General features: G+C 45.6%; 1 long non-coding RNA gene across 1 annotated transcript; it reads left to right on the forward strand.

The window, feature by feature from the left end:
* Positions 1–1289: 1289 nt before the first annotated feature.
* LOC122542548 (uncharacterized) lies at positions 1290–2189 on the forward strand. Its single transcript, XR_015754173.1, has 3 exons — positions 1290–1409; positions 1899–2038; positions 2145–2189. It is a non-coding gene; the product is annotated as an uncharacterized LOC122542548 (long non-coding RNA).
* The last annotated feature ends 6774 nt before the right edge of the window (positions 2190–8963 follow it).

Genomic DNA, 8963 nt, shown 5'->3' on the forward strand with positions numbered 1-8963 from the left:
TTTGTTATTTCTTCACAATCTTAACAATTTTCTTCAGCAGTTCCTTCAAAATTTAATTGGGAAGTCTATTTTTAAATCATTCAGACAGATCAATAAACCACATTTCATTTAGGTACCCTCTTCTTGAAAGAACTTCCAAATTATAAACATTGTCTAATTAAGAGCTTTCCAGTGTTGCTGGGTTTGATCCTTCATTACAGGACCCTCTCCTCGCTACAGTGTAACAATATAAGTTGTGTTTAATATTAATCCACAGCAATGGAGTTTACAGACACCATTGAGGAATGCAATTTTCTCATTTCCTGAGGTGTAATAATGCTGTAGTATTATTGTAGCACAATCTGCAGGTGTGAATTTCAGAAAGATATTTTTGGAAGTGTTGGGAGTATGACAAAGGTAGTGCGCCTGAATTACGTGTGAGTGTGAGACAGTATGTGAAGTGTGTGAGAAGTGTGTGAAGTGTGGGTCTGTAAAATGTGAGCACGTGGAGTATCAGAGAGTGTGAAATGAGCTTGTGAGAAAGTTATGAAGTGTGTGAGGGGGTATGTCAAAGTAAGTGTGAGAGAGTGTGTGAAGTGAGTGTGACAGTATGTGAAAGTGAGTGCGAGAGGTTGAAAGTGAGTGAGGGATTATGTGAAAGTGTGAGGGGGGTATGTCAAAGTAAGTGTGAGAGTGTCAAAGTGAGTGTGAGAGAGTGTGTGAAAGTGTGTGTGTGTGCGAAAGTGTGTGGAGTGAGTGCGTGAAGAGAGTGTGAGAATGTGTGTGAAAGTGTGTGTGCACGCGAAAGTGTGTGGAGTGAGTGTGCGAAGAGAGTGTGCGAAGAGAGTGTGAAAGTGTGTGTGCGCGTGAAAGTGTGTGGAGTGCGTGTGAAGAGAGTGTGAGAGTGTGTGAAAGTGTGTGCGCACGCGAAAGTGTGTGGAGTGAGTGTGTGAAGAGAGTGTGAGAGAGTGTGTGAAAGTGTGTGCGTGCGAAAGTGTGTGGAGTGAGTGTGTGAAGAGAGTGTGAGAGTGTGTGTGAAAGTTTATGGATTGAGTGTGTGTGAAAATGAGTGTGGAAGTGAGTGTGACTGTGAGAGGAGTATGTGAAAGTGTGAGAGTTCCTGTGGTGTGAGTGTGAGAAAGAGGGAGCGAGTGGAATTCAGGAAGGAGCTGTGTGTCTGGGATAGAGGCAAGAGCCTTGACTTGCGTGTGAGACGAGCCTGGCGGGGTTGAGTCTCTCTCAGCATTTTCCCCTTGAGACTCTCAGCTCCGTCTGCTGATTCAGTCGCTGCTGGAGAGCCACTTGGCTGCGCTCTGCCCGTTCCAGCCGCTATCCTTTCAGCTCACTCCCAGCCCACCCGCTCGGTTCAATGGGTCTCAGAGTCGGCACTCGGCCACTGGCCGGCTGTGTCTTCCTTCTGTTTCTTGGAGGTAAGCTTAGCAAATGCTGCTGGGTGAGGGTGGGGTGGGAGGAGGATAGTGTAGCCACATCAGGCTGGCTTCATGTGCCAGTCCTTATTCCCTGAGCATCATCAGTTTGTATCTGGTGAATTACAAACCCTCCTTGCAAGTGGGGTTTGCAAAATTGGGCGGACATCATCATCCGGTCAGCTCCAGTCACTTCTAGTTTCAACTTCTGTTTATTTCTCAGCCCACTTGTTTTTTTTTAAGTGAAATGTTTTTTTTTAAAAAACGTTTTATCTGCTCTGTCACAGTAAACAAAGGAGTTTGGATGGGAGGGTGGGTGGGAGAGTGGAGCAGTGCATACTGTTGGAAATCTGAAGACTTGTCAAAGTAATAGAAGGTGTTTTCTCTCTCTCTCCCTACACCCATCATCTCCTCCTCCCTCTCCCTCTGTCCACCCATCTTCCCCCCCCCCCCCCCCCCAACAACCCTGTTGATTTCTTCTGTAAAAACAAGCTGCCCTGTCCACTGAAGGAGAGAGGAAGCTACTTGGCAAGCTATTCGCTAATTACAGTCGGTACATTAGGCCGGTGGAGAATGTGTCCAGGCCAGTGGTAGTGCAGTTCGAGGTGTCTCTGTCCCAGCTGATCAAAGTGGTACAGTATAGTGCTCTCCTTACTGCCTGGCCCCAGGCTGTGTGCTGACTTGTCTGGCTGTGCAGTCCCATTTAACCCTGTAACAACTCATTCTTTCCCTCCACAGGACGAGATCAATCAAATTATGGAGACCAACTTGTGGCTGAAGCATGTGAGTGTCCTATCGTTTATTCCAGACAGGACTGATTTGCGCCCGGGCCAAAGAGGCCAGGCTGCTGTGGTGACCTGATTGTTTTCCAGGAGCTCTGGGGGTCCTGCTCAGTATTGGGTTGGTCGCTTGCATTATCACAGTTGGGCCAACACTGGCATCTGGTACCACATATGGGGGGGTGGGGAGTGGGGTGGGATTTTGGTCCCATGCCCTTTCAAATGTGGGGGAGGGGATCCCACAGCCTTCCACGTGTGAGGGAGGGGCACCACAGCCTTCCACGTGTGAGGGAGAGGCACCACAGCCTTCCATGTGGGGGAGGGGTTCCACAGCCTTCCACGTGTGGGGGAGGGGTACCACAGCCTTCCACGTGTGGGGGAGGGGTACCACAGCCTTCCACATGTGAGGGAGGAGTACCACAGCTTTCCATGTGGGGGAGTGGTCCCCCAACCTTCCACATGTGGGGGAGGGGTACCACAGCCTTCCACATGTGTGCGGGAGGGGTACCACAGCCTTCTACATGTGGAGGAGGAGTACCACAGCCTTCCATGTGTGAGGGAGGGGTACCACAGCCTTCCACGTGTGAGGGAGGGGTACCACAGCCTTCCACGTGTGAGGGAGGGGTACCACAGCCTTCCACGTGTGAGGGAGAGGTACCACAGCCTTCCATGTGTGGGGGAGGGGGTCCCACAGCCTGCCACATGTGCAGGGCCTGGTGTACTACACATCACTGGAGAATCACAGAATTGTTACTTTGCCAAAGAGGCCATTCTTCCCATCGTGCCTGCACCTAGTACCTTCTCCTCACATCTGACCATTCCTACCTTTTTAAAAATTCATTCATGGGATGTGGGTGTTGCTGGCTAGACCAGCATTTGTTGCCCAGTGGGTAGTTGAGAATTAACCACACTGTTGAGGGTCTGGAGTGATATGTGGGCCAGGCCAGGTAAGGATGACAGATTTCCCTCCCTAAAGAACATTAGTGAACCAGCTGGGTTTTCACAACAATCATTAACAGTTTATGGTCATCATTATACTCGTAATTCCAGATTGTTATTGAATTCAAATTCCATCATCTGCCATGGTGAGATTTGAACCTCGGTCCCCAGAACATTACTTGGGTGCATGGATTAATCATCTATCACTAGACCATTGCCTCCCTATAAATTATCTATCTAGGTAATTAACAATGCCCTCTTGAATGCCTCAATTGAACCTACCTCTTCCACATTTCCAGGCAGTGCATTCCATTCCAGACCTTAACGACTTGCTGGGTGAAATAGCTTTTTCTCACATTACCCTTGTTTCATTTGCGCATCACTTTAAACTATGCCCTCTCGTTCTTTTTCCTTTTACTAGGAGGAATAGCTTCTCCCTACAGTATGCAGCCTGCTCATGATTTTAGAAACCTTATCAAATCTCTTAGCTGCTCTCTATCCAAGGAGAACAGTCCCTACCTTTTCAATCTATCCTCATAACTGAAGTTTCACATTCCTGGGACCATGCTTGGAAATCACTTCTGCACTGTCTCTAATGCATTTACACCTTTGCTGTAACGTGGCACTTACAGCAGTACATAAACTCCAGCTGAGATCTAACAAGTGTCGTATAGACTGAATGAAGTTTGTATTTGCAACCAAGTAAAATCGGCAAAGTCATTGTACCCATGCCCAGCCAACGTGAGAGAAAAGCACAGAAGGGAAAGAATATTAGGGAGAACGTGGAAGAGGAGATGAGATAGAATCTAATAAAAGTAAAGTATTGAAATAAAAACAGAAAATGCTGGAGGAACTCAGCAGGTCTAGCAACATCCGTGGAGAGGGAAACAAAACTCATGTTTGGAGTCATACAGTGTGGAAACAGACCCTTTGGTCCAACTTGTCTATACCAACCAGCTAGTACCATTTGCCAACATTTGACTCATATCCCTCTAAACCCTTCCTATTCATATACCCATCCAGATGCCTTTTAAATGTCATAATTCTACCAGCCTCCACCACTTCTTCTGGCAGCTTGTTCTATTATGCACAACCTCCTGCATGAAAATGTTACCACTCAGGTCCTTTTCAAATCTTTCCCCTCTCACCCTAAACCTATGCCCTCTAGTTTCGGAACCCCCTCGGTCCACATTCCGAGGAAGAAGACCTATCCATATCCCTCATGATTTTATAAACCTCTATAAGGTTTATAATCTCAACCTCTGATGCTCCAGGGGACAAAGCCCCAGCCTATTCAGCCTCTCCTTATAGCCCAAACTTGATATGCTCTTTTTCACAATGGAGATTGATTGTGATGTATTTGACAGCATCTTCTAAATCCAATTACCTCTACCACTGAGAGGCTCATGTGGTCAAGATAGGAACAGGAAGAGGCCATTTGGGTTTGCTCCACCATTCAATCACATCAAAGCTGATCTGACAGTGACTTTAACTGCATCATCTTCAGCAAATTTGACTAATCTACATGATATCAACAGTTAGAGGCACTGGAGTGTACAAGGGCTATGGATTTTGCAACATTCCAAGAATAGGACTGAAGACCTACATCCAGAACTTGCTGCTCCCCAAGGCAAGCTGTTCCAGTACAGCTACAATGTTGACATCTTCATGACAATGTGGAAAGTTGTCGTGTACACAAAAGGCAGGACATATCCAAATTGGTCAATTACCACCCCAATTACTGTCTTCCCTCAATCATCAATAAAGTGATGGGAAATGTCATCAACAATGCTATCCAAGCAGCACCCACTTGCATAACCTGCTCACTGATGCTCACTTTGGGTTCCATCAGTTCCTAAACCTCATTACAGCCTTGGTTCAAATCTGGACAAAGAGCTACATTCCAGAGGTCAGGTGCGAGTAACAGCCTTTGACATCAAGGCTGCATCTGACTGAGCATAGCATCAAGGAACCCTTGCAGAACTGGAATCAGTCAATATCAGATGTTGACGTCATGCTTGACACAAAGAAAGATGGTTATGGTTGTTGGAGGTCAGTCATCTAAGCTCCAGGACATCTCTACAAGAGTTCCCTTAGGTACTGTCCCAACCTAGCCATCTTCAGCTTCTTCATCAATGACCTTCCCTCCAGTATAAGATCAGAGTGCGGATGTTTGACAATGATTGCACAATATTCAGCACCATTCACAACATGTCAGATGCTGAAGCAGTCCATGTCCAAGTGTAGCAAGACTTGGGTAATGTCCAAACTTAAGCTGAAAGGTGGTGAGTAAATTGCACATCTCCAATATCACTGTTCCTAGATCAGTAGAGACACACAGCATGGAAACAGGCCCTTCGGCCCAACTCATCCATGCTGAACAGGTTTTCTGGACTGAACAAGTCCCATTTGCATGCATTTATTCTTGCATCTGTCCAAATGCCTTTTAAATGTTAATTGTACCAGCCTCTACCACTTCGTCTGGCAGCTCATTCCATACCCACACCACCCTCTGTGTGAACAAGTTGCCCAAGTCACACTTTTGAACCTTTCCCTTCTCACCTTAAAAGTACCCCATACACCATCTTCAACATCTGCTCACTCCACCTCCGACACTCAGTAGCAGCAGTATGTACCATTTACATGACACAGTGCAGAAAACCACCAAACGATGGACTATCGCTGGGTAAAAATCCTGGAATTTCCCTCTCTAAGGGCATTTGTGGTTCAACCTACAGCACATGGACTGCAGTGGTTCAAGATGGTAGCTCACTACCTTCTCATGAGGAACTAGGAATGGGCAATAAATGCTGGCTCAGCCAGTGGCACATTCCTTGAGAGATTAAACAAAAACTTTATTGAGCACTAAAACGTCCCGGCTCCCCTCTGAACTGACTCTATTTCCTGATCCACCATGTCTACCGGGTTAATACTCCTGAATTCTCCACCTAACACCACTTAGATAGCACCACCATAACAGCTCACAGAGGTGGATTCACCACAGCATTATCAGGGAATCAGTGAGTGGGAAAGGAGGCCATTCTTCTGATACCAGTACCCATAAACAAATCATTAAAAACAAGATCTATTTACATGTGAAGGATGGGCATTTGATGTACATGTAGAAGAAAATTAAGACTCTGTTCCTGGAAATGACTACTTTGAATGAGACGACTACGGTTTCTCATAGGAATCCACAGTAGTGGGAAGTTGTGCGTGGAGTCAGAGGAGATAGGGCAAGCGCTAAATGAATATTTTTCGTCAGTATTCACACTAGAAAAAGACAATATTGGCAAGGAGAATACTGAGGTGCAGGCTACTAAACCAGCTGGGATGGAGGTTCACAAGGGGGAGGTGTTAGCAATTCTGGAAAGTGTGAAAATAGCTAAGTCCCCTGGGCTGGATGGGATTTATCCTAGGATTCTCTGGGAAGCCAGGGAGGAGATTGCCAAGCCTTTGGCTTTGACCTTAATGTCATCACTGTCGACAGGAATAGTGCCAGAAGACTGGAGGAAAGCAAATGTTGTTCCCTTGTTCAAGAAGGGGAGTAGAGACAACCCTGGTAATTATAGACCAGTGAGCCTTACTTTGGGTGTGGATAAGGCGTTGGAAAATGTTGTAAGAGATAGGATTTATAATAATCTAGAAAGGAATAAGTTCATTAGGGATAGTCAACACAGTTTCGTGAAGGGTAGTTCGTGCCTCACAAACCTTCTTGAGTTCTTTGGGAAGGTGACCAAACAGGTGGTTGAGGGTAGGTGGTTGATGTGATGTATATGGATTTCAGTAAGGCGTTTGATAAGGTTCCCCACGGTAGGCTAATGCACAAAGTATGGAGGTATGGGATTGAGGGTGACTTAGTGGTTTGGATCAATAATTAGTGAGCTGAAAAAGACAGAAGGTGGTGGTTGATGGGAAATATTCATCCTGGAGTTCAGTTACTAGTGGTGTACCGCAAGGATTTGTTTTGGAGTCACTTCTGTTTGTCATTTTTATAAATGACCTGGATGAGGGTGTAGAAGGATGGGTTAGTACATATGCAGGTGAACTAAGGTCAGATAGTGCAGAAGGATATTGTAGGTTACAGGGAAATATAGATAAGCTGCAGAGCTGGACTGAGAGGTGGCAAATGGAGTTTAATGTGAAAAAGTGTGTGAGGTGATTCACTTTGGAAAGAATAACAGGAATAAAGAGTACTGGGCCAATGGTAAGATTCCTGGTAGTGGAGATGAGCAGAGAGATCTTGGTGTCCATGTACATAGATCTCTGAAAGTTGCCACCCAGATTCGTAGGTTTGTTAAGAAGGCATACGGTGTGTTAGCTTTTATTGGTAGAGGGATTGAATTTCAGAACCTTGAGGTCATGCTGCAGCTGTACAAAACTCTGGTGTGGCCACACTTGGAATATTGTGTACAGTTCTGGACACCACATTATAAGAAGGATGTGGAAGCTTTGGAAAGGGTGCAGAGGAGATTTACTAGGATGTTGCCTGGTATGGAGGGAAGGTCTTATGAGGAAAGGCTGAGGGACTTGATACTATTTTCGTTGGAGAGAAGAAGGTTGAGAGGTGACTTAATTAAGACATATAAGATAATCAGAGGGTTAGATAGGATGGACAGTGAGAGACCTTTTCCTTGTATAGTGATGGTTAGCATGAGGGGGCATAGTCTTAAATGGAGGGTGATAGATAAAGGACAAATATCAGAGGTAATTTCTTTACTCAGAGAACAGAAGGGGTGTGGAACGCACTGCCTGCAACAGTAGTAGACTCGCCAACTTTAAGGGCATTTAAATGGTCATTGGATAGGCATATGGACGAGAATGGAATAGTGTAGGTTAGATGGGCTTCAGATTGGTTTCACAGTTCGGCGCAACATCGAGAGACGAAGGGCCTGTACTGCACTGTTATGTTCGATGTTCTATGTAATAAATGCTAAATATAGAACATAGAACAGTACAGCATAGTACAGGCCATTTGGCCCTGGATGTTGTGTCGGTCTTTTACTCTACTGTAAGATCACACTAACTTACATACCCTTCATTGTACTAAATTTCATGTGCCTATCCAAAAGTCGCCTAAATGTCCCTAATGTATCTGACTCTACTACCGCTGCGAGCAGTGCATTCCACACACCCACCACTCTCTGTGTAAAGAACTGACTTCTGACATCTCCCCTAAACCTTCCTTGAATTACCTTAAAATTATGTCCCCTCGTGATAGACATTTCTGCCCTGGAAAAAAGTCTCTATCTATCCACTCAACATCTTGTACACCTCTATCAAGTCACCTCTCATCCTTTTTCGCTCCAATAAGAAAAGCCTTAGCTCCCTCAAGCTTTCTTCATAAGACATGCTCCAGTCCAGGCAGCATCCTGGTAATTCTCCTCTGCACCCTCTCTAAAGCTTTCACATCTTTCCTAAATTGAGGTGAGCTGAACTGAACACAATATTCCAAGTGTGATCTAACCAGGACTCTAGAGTGCTGCAGCATAACCTCGTGGCTCTTAAACTCAATACCCCTGCTAATGAAAACCAACACACCATGCGCCTTCTTCACAACCCAATCAACCTGGCTGGCAACTTTGAGGGATCTATGGACATGGATTCCAAAACCCTCTGTTCCTCCACACTGCCAAGAATTCTCCCTTCAACCCTGTTTTTTGTATTCAAATTTGACCTTCCAAAGTGAATGACTTCACACTTTTCCAGGTTGAGCGCCATCTGCCACTTGTCAGCCCAGTTCTGCATCCTGTCAATGCCCCGTTGCAGCTTACAACAGCTCTCCACACTATCCACAACTCCACCAACCTTCGTGACATCTAGAGTTGGAGTTAGCTGG

The sequence above is a fragment of the Chiloscyllium plagiosum genome, unplaced genomic scaffold, assembly GCF_037043375.1.
Source record: "Chiloscyllium plagiosum isolate Xiang-an unplaced genomic scaffold, Cpla_swu_hap1 HiC_scaffold_42, whole genome shotgun sequence".
Taxonomy (NCBI): Eukaryota; Metazoa; Chordata; class Chondrichthyes; order Orectolobiformes; family Hemiscylliidae; genus Chiloscyllium; species Chiloscyllium plagiosum.